Source organism: Syngnathus floridae, chromosome 4 (genome assembly GCF_059516105.1).
Source record: "Syngnathus floridae isolate MCC-2025c chromosome 4, RoL_Sflo_1.0, whole genome shotgun sequence".
Lineage (NCBI taxonomy): Eukaryota > Metazoa > Chordata > Actinopteri > Syngnathiformes > Syngnathidae > Syngnathus > Syngnathus floridae.
The window spans coordinates 5,694,722-5,718,556 of NC_142416.1; the positions used below are offsets into that span (position 1 = coordinate 5,694,722).

Sequence of the window (23,835 nt, forward strand, 5' to 3'; positions counted from 1 at the left end):
CCGCCCCGATCTGTGACGTCAGTGCATATCCTCTATAGTCACTGCCAGTGTTAACATTAACATTCTAGGTCTTGAGTCAAACCAAGCAGATTTGCAGTGCTGCCAACCGAAGTCAACCCCAAGTGTAAATGCTGTAAAACCCAGGTTAAAACTACGTGCACTAGTAAGGGTGTATTTATAGTGGCACTTTTTAGTCCACTTTAAATGCACCACGATTTGCTTTTAGTGCTTGTCCAAAGACAGTTATGCAGGAATGTTTCCACTCAAACGAATCCTGTACATTGCTTCCTTTGTGTTACTGCATGCATTAACCGATGACATTAGAAACAGAATGTCGCAAAACTTGCGTTCAATCAACTGCTCTTGATACTAAAAATTATTTTGGAGCGCTAATAACAGTACAAGTATGCAGAGCAGGAATGCTGACATGTTTTGCATTTTTTGTGTCACCCTGGTAATTTCTGTTCAATGGAAGCACTGGTCATCACACATGTGTATGTGTTTAGAGAACTTGCAAAAAGTACAGTACAAATCTGAACCTCACCAAGCTAAGAAAATTAAATTCGTTTTTGGTCCAGACCAAAGGGCTTTTACGGTGTGACTACATGCTTACTGAGATACTTTTATTTTTTGAATTTGCTTTTAAATGTTTTCAACTTTTTTGCAAATTCTTTTAAATGTACTTTTATGTGAAGCACATAAAAAACCTTTTGTATGAAATGGGCTATATAACTAAAGCAGCCTTGCCTTCTAACACACACAATTTTGGTAATTTTTAACGGTCGAGTGTGTTCATGGTTTCATGATGTAGAATATATTTAGCCCAAAATGTTTACTTATAAATGGATTGATGCTTCAATATTGAAAAGATAAACATTCATTTCCCTCTTTTAAACGTATTTCCCAGCCCCCTACCCTCCCCAAGCAAGTTTGAGAGAGTGGAAAAGCTAGGGGTTATTCACATTTTCTCAACATTCCAGCCCATATATCCGCCACACAACTAATCAACTTCACTGTGAATATGTGTGTGTGTGCGTGTGTGCGTGTCTGCGTGTGTAAGTGTGCGTGTGCGTGCGTGTGACTTGTGCAATACTAGTTGCTAGTTTCCTGCTGAGGGAAGGAGATAAAACCATCGCTTTCATCTAAATGTGGTTCTTTATAGGCTCAAGTGTGTGTGCGTGCACGTGTGATTTGTGTCATGTGTGCATGTTAAGTCATATATAGACATATATATATATATATATATATATATATATATATATATATATATATATATATATATATATATATATATAATTTTCGTGAATCGTGTAGATCCGTTGAGAAAAAAAAATTATATGAGGGGGGAGGGGGGGGCTGGCAGCAGTATTGCGACAACAGCCGCCTTTGTCAGGACTCGTCCCCGATCGTGTCATAGTTCTGTTCGTGTGTCTGTGTGCTCGCCCCTCCCCTCCTGTGTGCCCATGATCAGTGTGATTATTCCCACCTGCCTCTCGTTATCTGTCGTGTATATAAGTCCTGTCTGCCCCTCACTCTCTGTCGGATCGTCGATGTCGTCACGTTTGCTGTCCTTGTAGTTCCTGTCTGTTTCGAGTCTGTTTCTGTTTGCCATCCCTGTTGGTCAGTCTGTCATGTTATTAGTTTGCCAGTTCTCGTCTGTTTCCCTCGATGCCTCGTTCCACTTCCCTTTACCCTCAATAAACCCTGGTCCAAGCTGCACTTGGTCATCCTGCTCCATGCTCCACCCCTGAACCTGACAGCCTTATTTTCGGCAGCATTTTGACGCTACTTTCGCCACATAATTTGCCTAATTGGCAAAGGTTTTAGCCAGCATGGCGAAAGTTTTAGAGAAAAAAGACAAGGATTGTTCCAGGGAAATAGACAAGTCGAACAGGATCAGGAACTGCTTCAGATGGGCATGGCTCGAGAGCAGTGTCATCTTACAACTCGGAACACAGTCCGTAACCACCTGCCTGACGGAACATATCCGTAAATTAGATGTCCCAGGGAAGGTTTTGTGCATTCTTTGTCAAGATGTGATAAGCTATGGAGGTCGCGGCGCTTCGAAAATTAAGGAGCACATAAAAAAAAAAAAAAGATGTTACATGTAAGCTAATGTTAGGCTATTATCATGATATCGTTAAAGAATAAATCTTCAGTGATAGATAGATAGATGTTGCAAAAAATTCACAGTTTTCATCAAAAGGAAAAACTCCAGAATTGATTGTGCCATTTTGATGTATTATATTCCCCTTGGTAGCCCACCAAGCAGGAATATTTTTTAAACAAAACTGTTGAAATTGAGTGATGAAATTAATGGTTTTGGGGTTGCTAAACTGCCAAAATCCAGGAAATATTCATTGGTACACTAGACACTGTCCCTGTCAAATAAATTAACAAAATAAAATAAATATTAAAACAAAAATCAATACTGTAATTTGCCATTGTATGCAGAAGGCACTTCACCCTGTGTTGTCCTTACTAATACCAGCCATAGCGTGTGGGTTACATGTGTGAAGGCTTGACTATCTGATGTTGGAGGAGACTGACGTTTGGGACCAAAAAAACAGAGGCTCAGTAAGGCGTAGATACGCAGGATATGCATTCCACCAATTTCTCAAATCGGATTTTTCATCCGTTCATCTGGGGTTGGGGGCAAAATGACAATGTTAAAGTTAAAGTACCAATGATTATCGTCACACACACATCTGGGTGTGGTGAAATTTGTCCTCTGCATTTAACCCATCCCCATGTTGATGGAGGTGATGATAGAACCCCCTTTTTTCCCGGACAGGTGGATGAATATATTATGAACTAGAGAATGCAATGTCTAAAGAAATTGCGTGTGACGGCTTATAGGCGGAATGAAAATGTGGAATGCTAAGGAATGATGTCAAATGACACTGAATGATCTGGAATCTTATATAACTGAGAATGAATTAAAAATATTGAAGTTGAAACGGTACAAATTTTTGGCACTTGAAAATTTTGTGGGTTTAGTGAATGGGAAAAAAGAGTGAAATGGTTTTGATGATCGGATGATGTTGAAAGTCGAGAATAATAAAGTAATCGAGTAATAAAGTAATCAACTAATAACGTAATCGAGTAAAAATGTAATTGCATAATGCTGTAATCAACCAATACAGTACCAGCAGCTTTAGCAGGGGAGCGCGGACTTACCTTTCGTAGCTTGTCTTTGGCCAACCGGGAGATAAAAGGCCCTATTTTGTTAGACTGGCCCGTGTGCTAAGCGTACAAACAGGTGTAACTCTATTTTCATGCCAATGCACAAGTCTACGTAGAGTGTTTGGGGCCGTGTTGCGCTTATCTGGGCGTGCCAGCAGCCACCCAATAATTTGGTAAGAGAAAGTGTGCTTTACTGGAGCACTAAAAGCAGGCACATTGTCATTTTCATCGAGGGGCAATGATTTACTTAAGCAAGTTTGTGACTCACTGGCCTTTCTGACTCGCCTGCCAACGAATCTGCAAATTTGGTTACAAAATGTAGGCTACATTTTAGAATGGAGGTGTGGATGACGTCAGGCTGTGCAAATCATAAATATGACACCCCGCTGAACCATTAATTGAATTGATTATCATCATTTTAAAAATATATATTTTAAAAGTTCACCGCTAATATTTGTTTGTGTGTGTCGCCAGTATAGTAAATCGCTCTGACTTTTTTATATGTACAATTATTACAATTACGATGACATAACCAGGTGAAAACATGACACAGAAGGTGAAGAGTAAAAACTCTTTATATCTAAAAATGCAAAGTAACTACGGAAAGCAGGGCTGAACGCATAACACAAGGAAGAAAACTATGGACATTCTGACTGGAGGAAAACTCAATGTAGCATCACCGAGTATCGTAAGATAAGCTACTCTGAGACATTAGGCCTATCAAGGAACAACCAGCCACAACCAAGTTTGTTGAAGAACATTTCCACCCCCAAGATAACGAAGTGATGTTTGTTTATAATGCTACTTTCAAGCCCTCCAAATACATACCCAGATGAACCTTGAATGAATGAATCGATGAATGTATGAAGGTCCCTACAAATCTTTTTAATTTCAATTCTTAATGCAATAAATGCTAAAAATTGAATGGGAATGTTGTCTTTCCTTGCAAAGATTACGCTGGCAAAATCGCTCTCTACTCTCAGAGAGGGAGCTGGACGCAGCGAACTACAGGCTTATTTACAAAACTGGGAACTGAAATAGGAGGACACAAGAAAACTAAAAAGCCCAGGAATAGAACAGAATCAATGCTCAGAAACTTGTCAAGGCCAAAAGTTTACATATCTATTTTAAGAAACAGAATCTCCCATGTGTGCATCTGTTGAGTATGTGTTGCACTTTCTCAGAGTGTGTGAACTATGAACACAGTTAAGGTATTAAAAGAAGGGTCTTGCAAATCAGTTGGTTCAAAGCAATGTTCTTTTTGTGAGTGTTGTAAACTATTCAGACACAATAATTTTGATTTAATAGCAAAAAATAAAGGAATTCGCTTGATGTTTAGGTCCAACATCGTTTTCCATTTATAGTCAATGTTATATTATACACTTATTCCCTCAGTCCCGTGTATAAAGACCCTGTTGGGTTGATTTGAAGTGGACACAGTATTAAGACCCACTTCATAGCAATTGGGACTGTCCAACTGCGGCAAAAACATTTTTTGAGTTGTATTTTTAATCCACTTTTCATAATCATAATCATCAGAAATACATACATTCTAAATGACATCATACGTCTTAACACTGCAAATTGTGTTGAGTAAGTTTTTGTCGTTTGGTCTGCTTGACATTCTGCCTCCCAAACCTGTGCCTATGTTTACATTCTCCAACTACAGAGAGCCATTTTTAAAGCAGTCCCTCACATACCGTATTGGGCCGAATATAAGACGATGTTTTTTGCATTGAAATAAGACTGAAAAAGTGGTGGTCGTTTTACATTCGAGGTCTAGACATTATAACCATTCACAACACTAGATGGCGCCAGATATCTTTAAAGCGAAGTTACGTCAATGCGCCTTAAGTCCCGCGTGAGTTACCTCAGCTTATCGTGATTGTTGGAGCTTGTGCGCAGCGGTAGGTTAAAGGTTGCAGGTATCGACTGAGTATGTTGCTGTGATCGTGTGCGTCCTTGACACAAAGTGAGTATATACATTTCATTGTTACTACTGTCCACTGTTGTGCTGTTTGTCCGATCGCGGTTTGCTTTGTGTGCGCGCCGTTTGATTGACAGCTCTGGCGCGCTCCTTTAAATTTGCCTCCCATCGTATGAGTAGCCGTTACGCAGCGGCACAGCGACTAACAAATGTATTTTGTTGTCTCGATGACTTATGTTTGGAGTGTTGTGTGATGTCAGAAGTTGAGTGTTGATTTATGTGCTGTAATTCTGTCTGTTGCAGAACCACACACACACACCCGACAAACCACACACACCCTTCACATGCTTCACACAATACCTTTTTGCCAGTTTGCCTGTATGCACCTATGAGCCACAGTGCCTGTTACTGTTTTGCCAATAATTCAGTAAAGCAATCAAAACTGAACCACGTCTTCCCTCCTGTGTTCTGACCGACACCTGGGGACGAAAAGAGCATAACCATCTGAGCCAACCCCCTATCCAGTCCTCAGGCTCCCCAACAATAGTGGTAGCAGTTTGCATTATCTTATTGCAATGTTTTTCCTTATTCAGATTTGTTTCAAGACTACAGTTACAGTTAGACTTCACTTTGATGGTTAATGCAGTTATTGCAATTTTGTTGTTTTATCACAGAAGATTGGTTTATATATATACATTTCAAAAACCTGAAGCCATTCATTTACAAATGTGATTGCACTTTAGTTTACACATTTAAATGTTCAGATATTAGGATGTGATAGACAGTTTTTGCATGATTTGAATGAGGCAAAATAACATGCTTTTTCTCTCGAATATATTGTTATAATCATTTGTTTCAGATGTACTGTAATTATTTTCTGTATAAAAATTAAATTTTGCGTTCAAAAAGTCTTTTTTCAAACTTGAGTCAAAAAGTCTTTTTTAAATTTGAGTCTTGAAAAAGAAGGGGTCGTCTTATAATCTAGGCCTCAGTACTTACCTCTGCAACTGGATACTGGACTTCCTCTGTCAGAGGCCTCAGGTGGTACGTGTTGGCGACAAAATCTCTGCCAGCATCACGCTGAGCACGGGGGGCCCCCAAGGCTGTGTGCTCAGTCCGCTGCACTTCACCCTGCTGACGCATGACTGCACTGCGTCATACAGCGACAACCGCATAGTGAAGTTTGCTGACGACACAACTCTGGTGGGTCTCATCACCAAGGGCGACGAGACTCAGTACAGGTTGGAGGTTGACCTTCTGACTGTGTGGTGCAGGGACAACAACCTCCTGCTGAACGTCAACAAGACCAAGGAAATTGTTGTTGACTTCCGGAAGGGTCACACCCAACACCTGCCACTGACCATCGACGGTGCTGTGGTGGAGAGGGTGAGCAGCACCAAATTCCTGGGGGTGCACATCAGTGAGGACCTCTCCTGGTCCGCCAACACCGTGTCACTGGCGAAGAAAGCTCAGCGCCGCCTGTACTTCCTGCAGAAACTCAGGCGAGCAAGTGCTCCTCTGGCCGTCATGACTTCATTCTGCCGTGGCACCATTGAGAGCGTCCTCTCCAGTTGTATCGCTGTCTGGGGTGGTAGCTGCACTGAATACAACATGAAGGCCCTGCAGCGCATAGTGAACACGGCTGGTAAGATTATTGGTGCTTCACTCCCCTCCCTGAAAGGCATTTACGCCTCCCATCTCGCCCGCAAGGCGACCATGATTGTGAGTCATGTGAGTCACCCCGCTCACTCTTTGTTTGATCTTCTGCCCTCTGGGAAGAGGTACTGGAGCCTGCGCTCCTGCACCGCCAGACTCACCAACAGCTTCATTCTCCAGGCTGTTAGGATCCTGAACTCTCTTACCCCTTCTGTGTAGCGTCCTGTATTTATTTATTGTGTTATTTGTTTATTTATTATTTATTCATCACTCTTATTTATTCATTGATTGTGCCTTCTTGTTTTATTTTTCTTGTGTTGTTTACTTGTATGTACATTGTGAACTATGTCTTGTCACCGTAGGATAGTGGGAACGTAATTTCAATCTCTTTGTGTGTCTTGGCATGTGAAGAAATTGACAATAAAGCAGACTTTGACTTTTTTGACTTTTTGATAATCAGGGTCGTCTTATATTCGGGCCAATACGGTACATATTTAGGTCAATGTAGGCAAGTGGTTGAGAGTGTTAGAGATTCTGTGAGGAGGTTAATCTAAGACACTGGTTTTTAACCTGGGTTCGATCGAACCCTAGGGGTTCATTGAGTCGGTCTCAGGGGTTCGGCAGAGCCTTCACTACAGAGGTCTGAATACACCTTATTCATCGTGTAAATTTATGATGACACATATCTGAACTGGTCTCGCAAAGGCAGCAGCACAAGTCACACTGATTTGCAGGTATTTCATGGTCATTCTTTAAACTAGGAAAAACAACAACATTTATCACTCAGTTTTTTAAAAAGAAAAAGGAAAAAGATTTAATAATCAGAATAATATAACATGAAAAACAACAGATTTGTTGACTTTTTTTTTTTTTTTACCCATACCACTTACCTCTAGGTCATGACTTTATTTGGGCTTCCAAACAGAATATGAAGTGTCATCTAAACTGTGTGTATTGCCTACTTACAGAGGAAAACGGAATGGAGCTGATTGGAACTGATTTATTTCTTTGTGGTTAACATGCAGACCAGACACAGTGTTTATAATTCTTGTTCCAGCAGCAGCCTGTTAAATAAACAACTTGACACTCTGATTTATCACTGTCGTTCTTTATGGTGTGTAAATATAACTAGTTTCCTTTTTCTGTGGATAGCACATCTTCGACAGACATTTACACTTTACAGAAGGATAGATAACATTCAAGTACAAAACGTAATAATAATAATAATAATAATAATAGGCCTGCACCATAATAGTATAATATAATAGTAAAACAATGGCACACTGGTTAGCATGTCCGCCTCACAGTTGGAGGTGCAGGGTTCGATTCTGGCTCTGGCCTTCCAGTGTGGACTTTGCATTTTCTCCATGTGGGTACCCTTCTGGTACTTGGGTTTCCTCCCACATTCCAAAAACATGCATGGCAGGCCAATTGACCTCTCCAAATTGTCCGTAGGTGTGATTGTGAGCGTGAATGGTTATTTGTTTATGTGTAGCCTGCGATTGGCTGGCGACCTGTTCAGGATGTGCCCCGTCTATCACCCAAAAGACTGCTGGGATAGGCTCCAGCACGCCCACGACCCTTGTGAGAGTAAAGAGTTCTTCTTCTCATTCATCTTATTGTGTGAAGGCGATGGCCTTCACACATATGTTATTCTACACCATTCTCTATTATTATTATTGTGTGAAGGCGATGGCCTTCACACATATGTTATTCTACACCATTCTCTATTATTATTATTATTATTATATTTTATTCTCCACACTTTTTTGTCCAGCTTCTTCTTCCACATAATTCATCCGATTCACTCCGTTCCACTTTTGACGTATTCCAAATATTCACGAGATGAGCGCTTCCATTTTTCTCGTTCCGAAAATTTTCCGATTTCGCAAAATTCGCGAATTTACGACAAATTTTTCCCCATTCATTCTCAATGGCAGATTCGACATTTCACATTTACGTCATTCCCCTTTTAAATTCACCTCATTCAGCACATTCAAACCACATTCGGAATGATTCTCGACATTCCCAAAATTCCCAAATTCAAAAATTTCACGTTTTCACGTTAAAAATTTCGACAAAATTTCACAAAATTTGGTTTTTCACCTCTAATTTCTACATTCTTTGACCGATTCAACCCATTCCAACTTTCAACTGTTCATCTTTTGCCTACCTATTCCACACCTTCCCACTTACCAAAATTTCCCAAAATTTTATTTTGAAATTCACACCAAATTCTACAAAATTTCGTTTTTTCACTCTAAATTCTACATTTTTCAACCGATTCAACCCATTCCAACTTTATTCACTTTGGTCACTTCATCCTTACCATATTCACCCCTTCACCCCCACTTCCACTATGCTTACACAATTCAACCCTTGACCCCCACTTCCAGTGTGGCGGCCATCTTGGATTGACCCTGAAGTGCTCCCAATGAACCTAGAATGAACCGGAAGTGCCCCAATTCGAACCGGAAGTGACCTTAGGTAAACAGGAAGTGACCTCAGGTAAACCGGAAGTGACCCCAAATCAAACCGGAAGTGACCCAAATCAAACCGGAAGTGACCCCAAATGAACCGGAAGTGACCCCAGGTAAACCGGAAGTGACCCTAAATCAAACCGGAAGTGACCTTTTTAAACCGGAAGTGACCTTTTTAAACCGGAAGTGACCCCAAATAAACCGGAAGTGACCTCAGCTAGACCGGAAGTGCCTCTAATCAAACCGGAAGTGACCCAAATAGACCAGAAGTGACCCAAATCAAACCGGAAGTGACCCCAAATGAACCGGAAGTGACCTCAAGTAAACCGGAAGTGACCCCAAATCAAACCGGAAGTGACCTTTTTAAACCAGAAGTGACCTTTTTAAACCGGAAGTGACCCCAAATAAACCGGAAGTGACCTCAGCTAGACCGGAAGTGCCTCTTATCAAACCGGAAGTGACCAAAATAGACCGGAAGTGACCCAAATCAAACCGGAAGTGACCTTATTTCAACATTAACTGCCCTAAATAGCTACATTAGGTGCTAACTTTTGCATTTATTGTCCGATTGAACCCGTTTCAACATTTTAACCCCAAAAGTGAACCTCCTGAAGCCGTTTTTTTTAGTTTTGTTCCAAATTTAAAAAAATTTTGGCGCAATTGCTTTTTCTTTTAATTCCCACTTATTCTCTATGGAGATTCAAGATTTTTTCTAACTTCTACATTATTTAACCGTTTCAACCCGTTCCAACTTTCAACTGTTCATCTTTTGGCTACCTATTCCACAACCTCCCACTTACCAAAAAATTTCAAACTTTCAAATTTGAAATTCAACCAAATTCTCCAAAATTTAGTATTACACTTCTATTTTCCACATTTCTCAAGAAATTCAACTCATTTCAACATCATTCGGCATCATTCCCCAAGAAGTGATTCAAAGTATTCGCCTTCACACGCAATTTCTCCAGAAATTGCATTTTCTAGTTATTATTATTATTATATTTTATTCTCCACACTTTTTTGTCCCGCTTCTTCTTCCACATAATTCATCCGATTCACTCCGTTCCACTTTTGACGTATTCCAAATATTCACGAGATGAGCGCTTCCATTTTTCTCGTTCCGAAAATTTTCCGATTTCGCAAAATTCGCGAATTTACGACAAATTTTTCCCCATTCATTCTCAATGGCAGATTCGACATTTCACATTTACGTCATTCCCCTTTTAAATTCACCTCATTCAGCACATTCAAACCACATTCAGAATGATTCTCGACATTCCCAAAATTCCCAAATTCAAAAATTTCACGTTTTCACGTTAAAAATTCCGACAAAATTTCACGAAATTTCGTTTTTCACCTCTAATTTCTACATTTTTCGACCGATTCAACCCGTTTCAACTTCCAACTGTTCATCTTTTGCCTACCTATTCCACAACTTCCCACTTACAAAAAAATTCCAAATTTTCAAATTTGAAATTCAACCAAATTCTTCGTAATTTCGTTTTTCTACTCTAATTTCTACATTTTTCAACCGATTCAACCCATTCCAACTTTCAACTGTTCATCTTTTGCCTGCCTATTCCACAACTTCTCACATACCAAATATTCAAAATTTTCAAATTTGAAATTCAACCAAATTCTACAAAATTTTGTTTTTTTACTCTAACTTCTACGTTTTTCAACCGATTCAACCCATTCCAACTTTCAACTGTTCATCTTTTGCCTACCTATTCCACAACTTCCCGTTTACCAAAAATTCCAAATTTGAAATTCAACCAAATTTTTCAAAATTTCGTTTTTCTACTCTAATTTCTACATTTTTCAACCGATTCTACCCATACCAACTTTCAACTGTTCATCTTTTGCCTACCTATTCCACAACTTCCCACTTATCAAAAATTCCAAATTTGAAATTCAACCAAATTCTCCAAAATTTCGTTTTTCTAATCTAATTTCTACATTGTTCAACCGATTCAACCCATTCCAACTTTCAACTCTTCATCTTTTGCCTACCTATTCCACAACTTCCCACTCACCAAAAATTCCAGATTTGAAATTCAACCAAATTCTCCAACATTTTGTTTTTCTACTCTAATTTCTACATTGTTCAACCAATTCAACCCATTCCAACTTTCAACTCTTCATCTTTTGCCTACCTATTCCACAACTTCCGACTTACCAAAAATTCCAAATTTGAAATTCAAACAAATTTTTCAAAATTTTGTTTTTCTAGTCTAATTTCTACATTTTTCAACCGATTCTACCCATTCCAACTTTCAACTCTTCATCTTTAGCCTAACTATTCCACAACTTCCCACTTACCAAAAATTCCAAATTTGAAATTCAACCAAATTCTCCAACATTTTTTTTCTACTCTAATTTCTACATTGTTCAACCGATTCAACCCATTCCAACTTTCAACTGTTCATCTTTTGCCTACCTATTCTACAACTTCCAACTTACCAAAAATTCCAAATTTGAAATTCAACCAAATTCTCCAAAATTTCGTTTTCTACTCTCATTTCTACATTTCTCTACCGATTCAACCCATTCCAACTTTCAAGTATTCATATTTTGCCTACCTATTCCACAACTTCCCTTTACAAAAAATTCCAAATTTTCAAATTTGAAATTCAACCAAATTCTCCAAAAATTTGTTTTTCTACTCTAATTTCTACATTTTTCAACCGATTCAACCCATTCCAACTTTCAACTCTTCATCTTTTTCCTACCTATTCCCCAAATTCCCACTTACCATAAATTCCACATTTTCAGATTCGAAATTCAACCAAATCCTCCAAAATTCCACCAAATTCTCCAAAATTCCGTTTTTCACCTCTGTTTTCTACATTTCTCAAGTAATTCAACTCATTTCAACATCATTCGGCATCATTCCCCAAGAAGTGAGTCAAAGTCTTCGCCTTCACACGCAATTTCTCCAGAAATTGCATTTTCTAGTTATTATTATTCTTCTATTTTATTCCCGCCACTTTTTTGTCCCGCTTCTTCTTCCACATAATTCATCCGATTCACTCCGTTCCACTTTTGACGTATTCCAAATATTCACGAGATGAGCGCTTCCATTTTTCTCGTTCCGAAAATTTTCCGATTTCGCAAAATTCGCGAATTTACGACAAATTTTTCCCCATTCATTCTCAATGGCAGATTCGACATTTCACATTTACGTCATTCCCCTTTTAAATTCACCTCATTCAGCACATTCAAACCACATTCGGAATGATTCTCGACATTCCCCAAATTCCCAAATTCAAAAATTTCACGTTTTCACGTTAAAAATTCCGACAAAATTTCACGAAATTTCGTTTTTCACCTCTAATTTCTACATTTTTCGACCGATTCAACCCGTTCCAACTTCCAACTGTTCATCTTTTGCCTACCTATTCCACAACTTCCCACTTACAAAAAAATTCCAAATTTTCAAATTTGAAATTCAACCAAATTCTTCGTAATTTCGTTTTTCTACTCTAATTTCTACATTTTTCAACCGATTCAGCCCATTCCAACTTTCAACTGTTCATCTTTTGCCTGCCTATTCCACAACTTCTCACCTACCAAAAATTCCAAAATTTCAAATTTGAAATTCAACCAAATTCTCCAAAATTTCGTTTTTCTACTCTAACTTCTACGTTTTTCAACCGATTCAACCCATTCCAACTTTCAACTGTTCATCTTTTGCCTACCTATTCCACACCTTCCCACTTACCAAAATTTCCAAATTTTCAATTTTGAAATTCAACCAAATTCTACAAAATTTGTTTTTTCTACTCTAATTTCTACATTTTTCAACCGATTCAACCCATTCCAACTTTATTCACTTTGGTCACCTCATCCTTACCATATTCACCCCCTTCACCCCCACTTCCACTATGCTTACAAAATTCAACCCTTGACCCCCACTTCCAGTGTGGCGGCCATCTTGGATTGACCCTGAAGTGCTCCCAATGAACCTAGAATGAACCCGAAGTGCCCCAAATCGAACCGGAAGTGACCTTAGGTAAACAGGGAGTGACCTCAGGTAAACCGGAAGTGACCCCAAATCAAACCGGAAGTGACCTTTTTAAACCGGAAGTGACCTTTTTAAACCGGAAGTGACCCCAAATAAACCGGAAGTGACCTCAGCTAGACCGGAAGTGCCTCTTATCAAACCGGAAGTGACCCAAATAGACCGGAAGTGACCCAAATCAAACCGGAAGTGACCTTATTTCAACATTAACTGCCCTAAATAGCTACATTAGGCGCTAACTTTTGCATTTATTGTCCGATTGAACCCGTTTCAACATTTTAACCCCAAAAGTGAACCTCCTGAAGCCGTTTTTTATCGTTTTTTTCCAAATTTCAAAAAATTTTGGCGCAATTGTTTTTTCTTTTAATTCCCACTCATTCTCTATGGGGATTCAAGATTTGGTCTAACTTCTACATTATTTAACCGTTTCAACCCGTTCCAACTTTCAACTGTTCATCTTTTGCCTACCTATTCCACAATCTCCCACTTACCAAAAATTCCAAACTTTCAAATTTGAAATTCAACCAAATTCACCAAAATTCTGTATTACACTTCTATTTTCCACATTTCTCAAGAAATTCAACTCATTTCAACATCATTCGGCATCATTCCCCAAGAAGTGATTCAAAGTATTCGCCTTCACACGCAATTTCTCCAGAAATTGCATTTTCTAGTTATTATTATTAATTTATTTGTTCCAAACCACTATCCCAGCTAGCGCTTTTTAGGCAGTAGGCGGGGTTGGTGAGGCATGTTTATGGTGCTTTTGCTATGCCAGCTGCCAGACAGACCTGTTAATGATCCCACTCGTCGCGCCATCTCCTCCACAATGTTTAGTGTAATGAAAAATTGCTAGAACTTGTTCATTTATACTGTATTCCAATGTTGATAAAGTCCACACAATGATAGTATCCAGCAACAAAGGTATGTTAAAGTACAGTTAAAAAGCAAAAGACACAGGCCGTCATCACTCTCCTTCTTCCAAGTACTCTGGTGGCACATGAAGCAGGCCGCCCTTGAGGCGATGCCACAGCTGTCGGGTGGGCTGACCACCAAGGGAGCCCAAGCTCATTTAAGTGAACAGGAAAATGCGCTTGTGAAAAATGTTACCCCAAGTTTCAATAATAATAATAAATCATGTTTTTAGAGTCAAGGAGACTTCTGCTGGTTGTACATTAGTGTATTTGATGTGGTTGTCAATGTTGGCCTATACATATACGTATTGGTCTATTTTGCTGTATTGAACCGATAGGTCGGTTCGATAAAGCAAAATCAGATAGGAATAGGTGTAATTTTTCTCAATATCCGCCAATAAATTATTGGTCTGATAATTAATGTGCATTCCAAGGCGGTGTTAACCCTAAACTGGTTGCCAGCCAATCACAGAGCACACATAGACAAATCCAAATTCTGGAAATCCAAATTCATCGCGAATCTCCGTTGACAGATGTTTTGAAATTTAATATGTATTTTACACAATTTACAGCATTGGAAAATGTTGAAAATGTTTTTCTCGAGTTTTCCCTGCTACAGAAACTATACTAAAATAGAAAATATATTTTCCCTGTTATCCTTTTCCATTTTCATAAATTTTTAAGAAGAGCTCCAGGGAGCCACTAGGGCAGCGCTAAAGAGCTGCATGCTGCTCGAGAGCCGCGTGTTGCATACCCCCCACACCCCCCCTTCGTACCATTCAACAAGTGATGGTGCGAGTGCATTGCTCTCGTTCCCTTACAATGTAAGGCTTACATCATCGTGTCAAATTCAAGGCCCGGGGGCCAGATCCAGCCCGCCATGTCATTTTATATGGCCCACGAAATCAAATCATGTCAACTCCCACAATCCTCGCTGAAATCTGTACCAAAATTTGCATGTATACTAAATAATAATTTTCAGATTTTTAAGAATTCTTTTACCCTTTTTATAGTAATTTGAACAATTGAAGAAAAGATTAGTTCTGATTTAAAAACTAGTAATCCATCTATTTATTGTGTATATATTTATTAATACGAGACAATTAAACATTTATTTGGTGTCACTGTCATAATGGCCCTCCAAGGTAAGCCGCAACTATGAAGTGGCCCGCAGCAAAAATTAGTTTGACAACCCCACTAAAACATGTCACTCAAATCTATGTGTAACTGAGGTAATTTCAAACATCACAAGTTTAGAAAAGAAAACACACACAAAAGTTTTCTCCCTAACCTACAAGTCAAATCATAGAACCACTGCTCGGAGCTTTGTTTTATCTAAACAAAGTCAGTGGTTAAGACCAAGGGCTTAAGAAAATGGCTTAATAATATTCACGGAGCCAACACATGAGAGCAGCAGCAAAAGCACCTCAGAAGTCAGCAGAATCATTCTGTCTGCCAATTTGAAAAATAATGCAACCACAATCAATAGCATATACCGTAATTTTCGGACTATAAGTTGCTCCGGAGTATAAATCGCACCAGCCATAAAATGCCCCAAAAAGTGAAAAAAAACATATATAAGTCGCTCCGGAGTATAAGTCGCATTTTGGGGGGAAATTTATTCGACAAAATACCACACCAAGAACAGTCGTGAACGAGCAACAACAGGCTAAACGATAGCAACAACAGGCTAAACGATAGGTATGCTAACGTGACAAACACAAACAAAGAGCTGAGAACGGGCCTGACGTAACATATAGAGTTATTAAAGACAACTATTACATAAATAACATGTTTATAAAACCATCTGTGTCACTCCAATTCATTAAATCCATCGATCGTTCGATACGATAGCAACAACAGGCTAAACAATAGGTATGCTAACGTGACAAACACAAACAAAGAGCTGAGAACGGGCCTGACGTAACATATAGAGTTATTAAAGAGAACTATTACATAAATAACACGTTTATAAAACCATCGGTGTCACTCCAATTCATTAAATCCATCGATCGTTCTTTGTCAACAATGGGTGCGCGCGGCTGATGGCGCTTGCAATTCAAAATATTCTACAGGCCCTTATAACAATATATAAATTATATTTCAAATAACTATTATATAAGCAATATTATCAAACCATCTGTGCACTTTAAATCATTAAATACATCGATCACATTCCTCGTCCTTTGTCAACAACGCCGCGCGTGCGTCCAGACGTCAGCCTCGTCGTTATTCCGCAGATCTACGAGGCTAGTTTTTTTGTTTTGTTTATTTGGTTGTTTCATCAAAGTCAGTCTGCTTTATTGTCGATTTCTTCATATGCCAAGACACACAAAGAGATCGAATTTACCGGCTCAGTGGCCTAGTAGTAGAGTGTCCGCCCTGAGACTGGAAGGTTGTGGGTTCAAACCCCGGCCGGGTCATATCAAAGACTATAAAAATGGGACCCATTGCCTCCCTGCTTGGCACTCAGCATTCAGGGTTGGAATTGGGGGGTTAGATCACCAAATGATTCCCGAGCGCGGCACCGCTGCTGCTCACTGCTCCCCTCTCCCCCAGGGGATGGATCAAAATCACATGGGGATGGGTTAAATGCAGAGGACAAATTTCACCACACCCAGATGTGTGTGTGACGATGATCATTGGGACTTTAACTTTATTACGTTTCCACTATCCCACGGTGACAAGACATAGTACACAATATGCATACAAGTAAACAACACAAAAAAAACAAGAAGGCTCAAACAATGAATAAATAAGAGTATAATAATAAATAATATATAATAAACAAGAAATAAACAAATAACATAATAAATATAAGAAGAGCAAAAATGGAGCAAGTGTGCATACAGCAGACAGTGGACTTGGATATGGCGCTTTAAAGTGTTAATAGCTTTATTTGATTTTTTCTCTATTTTTTATGTTTTGAATATGTTCAAGATAAAGATATAAAAGCATGTGAAGTGATCAACTATACTAAAAATAACATGTGAAGTGGTCAACTATACTTGTAAGTAAGTGATGTGTTAATGATCAAGTAAAAAATTGTGAAAAAAAAAAAAACACATAAGTCGCTCCTGAGTATAAGTCGCCCCCCCAACCCAAACTATGAAAAAACGCGACTTATAGTCCGAAAATTACGGTAATTAACTGTGCAAAAAAAAAGGCCAAAATTCAAGTGCAAGGTATTGTTAGATTTTGTCCCAGTTATTTATCCTTAATGCTCACTATGCTAATATTAATTACCAGGAGGCTGCCTTCTCAGTTTAACTATTTAATGTATGCCAGAAAGCGCGATACACAGCTGTGGAGCCTTCTCTGCAAGATTGCGGAAGAAGGTGTAACCCCCACCTCCAAGGTCCCTGCTCTTATACTCCTCTTGTCCGCCCTCCTGTAAGGGTGGGGGGACTCTTAACTCGCCTGTGTGATATGTATGACTTTGCAGTCTTAACTGAGATCAACTCATACGTGTGTGCAAAGAGTGTCATAGAGAAGGGAAAGCCAGTGAAAGCAACAGAAAGGTCACAGCAAGATAACGGCATAGCTCAAGATACCTAGCTAATCACATGTGCCAAAGAGGTCTATTCTAACAGTATTAAACTGGTCGAATCATCATCCTCACCAAAAGCGTACGTTGTACCTCCTAAAGTAACAACTAAATGAACTATTGCAACTGCCCAAAATAAATGCTAATTTACTGGATAATGGGGTCTGGGAAAGCTTCACGAAAGAAAAATCTAAAAGTCTGTTATGTTAATGTATCACAGCCATGATGCCCTTAAAGCAAAGCATGAACAACTCACTTTTAAGACCAAGCTTTTTGAAGTTTCTGTTCCAGTACTTTTGCTCAGATTTAAAAATGGTGCTCATTGTCAACTAAGTATAAAAGATAGACAATATATCCTCTTTTGCTTCCTCCTTGCTATGTTGGAGATAATTGGCAGTGTGTCTCTCATCTTTGGTGGCCCTGTCTATTGAGTCATGTTTCATGTTTGATGTCTAGTCATTATCAAAATCACATTAGCCTATTCTACTCTGCTGTATAGGCCTACTGTATTCGGCCTGTGTGTGTTCTACTGTCTCATCTTAAGTCCAATACAATTAACAGTCTGACCTTGTGGCATAGGACAGCACCATCATTTCTAATAAATCCTAATGACCTCACCATCGCACAGGCATATGTGGGTGTGCGTGTGTGTATTGGCTGACAACTATAGCCACCAGATTGAAATGGGTTTTTAACAATTTGTTGAGAAGGGCAGCATGGAGAGCTAGTGGATAGCACTTCAGCCTAAAAGTTAAAGTTGGGTGTTTGCAGTTTGCATGTTCTCCCCTTGTTTGCTTTGTTACAAAATTTGTTGGGTTAACAATTTTTTCACAAGTATGACAAGAGATTATTAATGTTGAATAGTAAGGATTTTAAAATATTTTCCTAACCTTATCTTTGACAGGGTTACAATCATGCAGACGATTCACATCTTTTTACTACTTTTTCAGCATCCTTAGGTCCACTACACAAAAAGTGAAGTGGCCAAGCGGGACTTAAGTGAACCTATGAATAAAAACAAAAATAGGTGAACACTGCTGTACACAAAATCAGTGGTCCTCAACACCTGGGCCGCGGTCTGTGGATCATTTGGTCACGCAAGAAAGAATAAATAACTTATGTTATTTTTGTTTTATTATCTAACTCTCCTACACCTTGTTGACGTGAACATAACTCATGTTATGTTGTTGGCGCAATGGTATTAGGACGCTGCTAGTAAAGTTGCATAGGTGTACATAGTGGATTCACTTTTATCATAATATTATACTATTGCTGTTATGCCGGTCGTATCTTTTTATTTTGTTGTATTTATCTGCTGCACTTTAAAAGCCAGTCCGTGAAAATACTGTCTGACACATAATCCGGTGCTTGGTGCTAAAAAGATTGGGGACCGCTGCACGAAATGGCCAACCTGATATTGGGTTGCAGTTTTTCTGTGACCTTGCACCAGCTTTTGAAGTGCCACACACAGTATCCAATACTGCAATATTTTTAGTGAACCAAAAGCAAAATAGGTCTAACTGGTGGCACTGGTAGTGTAACGCAATTTTGGTGCATTTGATCGAGACAAAGGCAGACAAACGTGTGGTGAACATCATTCATAAATAAGAAACAAGAGTGGGGCAATTTCTCTGAATCATTGTAAAAATCAATTCATTGAACAAATGATATAACATTGTCATCCTAGAAATACAGTAATTTAATAGCACAGCCTGTTGGAGGTTAGGGGTGTTAAACACGCACGTACGCAAGGTAGAGTGCAAGTTGGTATCTGAGTCCACATGTCACATGCACGGCCGACTACATCATCTACAAGGGGAGATCTTGCAGTTTACCTGCCAATGTCATGCACGGACTTTATCATGCCATTTCTTTTTCCACAATGTCAAGTACTGACACGCATTGCATTCAGAACTGATTTGGATGTAAATGAGGGCTGCTACCAGAATTGACTGGTAAACAATTATGTTCTATCCCACAATGGCAAAAAAAAAAATGCAAACGCCTCGTTATGCCCAATTCAACCTGAGCAAATTCTTGAAGAAAACTTTACCCATGAGCACAATTAGACTCGTCTTTGTGGAAGACTTGCGCTGGGAATAAAATAGGGGCCAATGTGTCTGTCTTCAAGCAATATTTTCTGATAGATGGATTATTTCTATTTTTATTGAAAAGCTGACTGGCATTTCCCCTGTGCCTTTTCTTGGCATGCAGCCCTGTATCATCAATGATACAATGACTGTGGAAATTTGCATTGCCTTCTTCATTAAATGGCACCAAACAAAAGTTCCAACCTCATCATTTTTCCCCTTTGCAGGTTCGCGATTCATCACTGATTAACTTCCATTCAGCCATCCACAGTGTGAAATTGCTTTTCCACAGCCTATTGCAATATTGTCTTGTTCTGTTTAGGTGTTAATCAGGGGTTTCATTTATTTCTTTTAGGTGGTTTCTTACAGTTTGGTCACAAACCTTGACTCCATGAGTTTCTTCCCATGTGTTCATTTGTTTTGATGTGCATTTTCTGTTTTCAAGACACATTTTCTGTCATGATGTTTTGATGTCTTCATTCATCCATCATCAGTATGCTTCCCTTTAAGAACCTTCCCATGTTGTATGTATGTGGTCCATATTTTTAACACAGCTGACCACGCCCGGACTGACCATAGGGAGAACCGGGAGAATTCCCGAAGTGCCGGCCTAGGATTGGCCTGCTGGCCTGCGTCTCTCTTTTTTTTTTTTTTTTATTAATTTTTTTTTTAAGTCTGCCGGTGCGACGGCGCGCCTATCAGAGAGACAGTCTAGGCCACTCAGGCCAGGAGCGTGTGAGGTGGGAAAGATGATTGCTTTATATAATTAACACCCGCCCCCACAGTCTGTATCAACCACACAGAGCGCGGGTGGAGGAAGAAGTGTGTTACGTATGTCAGGTTACAGCTGCTGTGGTGTGTGTCGCTAGCGAGTGGTGCAAGTGAGGATAATGGATTTTGAACGTGGTAAAAAGAAGAGGAAAGGCCATGAGGAGAGGGACAAAAAAGAAAGGCGCTGGAGGAGGACGCGGCCAAATGCAGAAAAGTTACAGATCTATTCAGCCACCATCCCCCTCCACACACACACATTGCCATTAAAAACGGTGTGTTCCTGCGCATGTATGCATGCCAATTTGCATGTGTTGTGTGCATATGTGCCGCTGCCATGTAATAAGGCTGTCCCTCAGCTGATTTATTGTTAGATTTAGTTCTACTTGATTTTGTAAGTTGAAGAGTCATTTGTTATTCTATTCCTCTAAACCAGGGGTGTCCAAGTCCAGTCCTCGAGGGCCGCATTCCTACATGTTTTCCAAGTTTCCTTCGTTAAACACACCTGTGCAGGAGCCTGATCATTGAATCAGGTGTGTTTAATGAGGGAAACTTGGAAAACATGGAGGAATGCGGCCCTCGAGGACTGGACTTGGACACCCCTGCTCTAAACCTTGTAACTCGCCCTGGCTAAATGGGGAAAAAAAGCATATATTTAACCATATCATTCTTTTGATATTGATTAAATGTGTTCTTGTCGATAATATAATAATTATGCTGGTTGTTCTGACACTCCCAGCAGATGCAGAGTATACTGACAAGACAAGTCCAGGGAGCAGTGCAAGGGAAAGGCCAACTCAGGACACAGACTGACAGTCAGAATCAGAGAGACCTTTTAATTATTTTGCTCGCGCTCATTCTAGAGATTTTGATTTGTTTTTCCGGTACCACCCACAACAAAACCCAAAGAATGATTGCATGCATGTGTGTGTGCACAAATGCATTTTGCTTGTGCCCATGCATTTAAGTGTAGGTGTGAACATGCACATGTGGGCAAGGCCAGGGTGGTCTGGTTACATAACTGACTCCTGCCCTGAAAAAACTCCCAGTCCGGCCCTGCAGCTGACTGTGAACAACCAACATCTTTTGCAACACTGCATGAAGATTTACCACAAAAATGGGATTGATGCCCTGTCCTTTGTTTCAATTAACATCTCATGTTAAAGCCAATAATCATCTCAGTCCACTTGGTACAACAGCTCTCTAAAGTGTCATCACTTCTGTTTGACTGCAGATGAACAACCAGATCTCATCTGATGCATCTGGTGTGAGTTCTGAGAATGGACACTTTAAAAAAAAAAATCTTCAGAAATGAGTAATTCTAAATGTGCTGGGACTCAAAAGTTATCAGTCTGGTGTGTACTATGTCTTGCACTCTAATTCTGCCGGAAACGGGTGTAGCTTCCCTATAGCCCTGAACTCTTAAGAGGGACAGTGGAACCCCGGAAGTCAACCGCCTCGGTACTCAACGTATTTGGTTTTCAATGCAAAATGTCGTGAAATCTACTATGTCTAAGTTCTCGAACCAAGCTTTGGAATCCGACGTGAGTTGGCGTTGTTGTGTAGGGCATTTTAAACCATTGTGACACCCGACTGAAGTCGTGCGCGGTGCGCTTCCAGAAAGCTGCCCCCTCGAGACTACAAGATCATGGGGTCTCAAGCTGAGAGTTCATTTGATGACAACCAAAAGCTACTGTACGTATTCATATACTACACCGGAAAGACCACAAGATTAGTGTAAAACAGAGCTATTGTATGTTAAACTTAAGAGGCTGGACGACGGATCTTTTTAAGAGCAAGTTGTAATGTCGGGCCTTTTCATTAATGAACTTCCGCACATGCGCAATGACACGGTAGGTACAGGTGCCTCTGTGCGCTTATCTATTACATATGTCACACTGTATTTATAAACAGTAGCCGTCTTTCCATTCACGTTGATTTGCTTTTGGGACATTATTTCCAGGACTGTGGCTTTTCTACCATGGGTAAGTGCGTTTTGTATTTGATTAGTGTTATTTTGTTGTCTAATTCATTTCCAGCTCATTATTTGTCTTTTAAATTTCCGTGTCAAGCGTGGCTCTGCTTCAAGCTTACGGTATTTTCATTCTGTGGTTTTATTCACTGTTGCTTCATAACGCGACGGCTTCACTTCTCGATGCTCCTTCTGGAATGAATTAACGTTGAGATCCAGGATTCCACTATATTTTAATAAAATGATGGCTAGCTGGATAAGTTAGGGAAGGTTAAATAGAAATTCAGGACTTTGTAAATGTACAGGTGAACAGTAGCAAGCGGCTCACTGATACCATTAATTACTTTTGCACCATAAATATATCAAGAACAACGCAAACAAATTATCTTGCGACGTTGTAGTCATGATCCCATTAGAATAAGCAGTATGAAGATAAACAATTTGCTTGAAACTTGGCTTGAAACTTTATTTTTGAGTTTCTTTAATGAGTTACAGTGAAGAATGCATTGCCAGATAAAAAAAGACAAGCAGTAAATAATGAGTATCACTATAAACATCCGTTCATCAATTTGAGTTGATGAGGTCAACTCGTACTGACCTTATTATTCACTGAAATTTGACAACTCAAGCACTGACTATCTTTAGACTTGCTACTGAGTTGTGGGTGTGCATCTGACTGTGTGTGCATGTCCTGTCTCCAGAATGGCTCCAGGCATGTTGTTGCTTACCTCATTAGGGCCATGAAAGAAACGCCAGACCACCATGACATATGGACGCACACACACAGCACAGACACACACACACACACACACACACACACACACACTGCAGTCTATTGTGCTGTATGGAGCACAGCCTCAGTGATTAGTGGCGGAGTCTCATGTCTTCGACAAAGACCGAAAATGTCACTGGGAAGCCATTTACACACAGACAAGTTACATGTCGAGTGTGTTCATCTTTGTCTTGCTCTTGCAAAGCGCTTGAAGCCAAAGGGATCATTTTTCTTCATTAGTGTTGGTCATTAACATGTAGCCTGCAGACACAAAATACTGTCTCGACATAGTATGTAAGTCGACATGGGAGTGACACTATTATAAAGAGGAATACAAAACATGTAAACCCAATAATTTGTTGAATTCTCACATATTGGATTCAACCTCAAAAGCAAAATCTAAATCTACCCGATGTTTGTTTTCAATTAAATGACCCAGTCAACAACATTCATGTTATCTATCATGAAGTACTGTCAGGAACGAGACGGGGTGAGCAAA

General features: G+C 39.6%; 1 long non-coding RNA gene across 4 annotated transcripts; it reads left to right on the forward strand.

Annotated features, from left to right (window-relative positions):
- Positions 1-4,940: 4,940 nt before the first annotated feature.
- Positions 4,941-7,209, forward strand: LOC148398614 (uncharacterized). Of its 4 annotated transcripts, none has more exons than XR_015858091.1 (3): positions 4,941-6,316; positions 6,388-6,758; positions 6,893-7,209. It is a non-coding gene; the product is annotated as an uncharacterized LOC148398614 (long non-coding RNA). The 4 variants fall into 4 exon arrangements; XR_015858090.1 differs by having other exon boundaries at positions 6,388-6,499; positions 6,608-7,209; XR_015858089.1 differs by having other exon boundaries at positions 4,941-5,158; positions 6,146-6,316; positions 6,388-7,209.
- Positions 7,210-23,835: the final 16,626 nt, after the last annotated feature.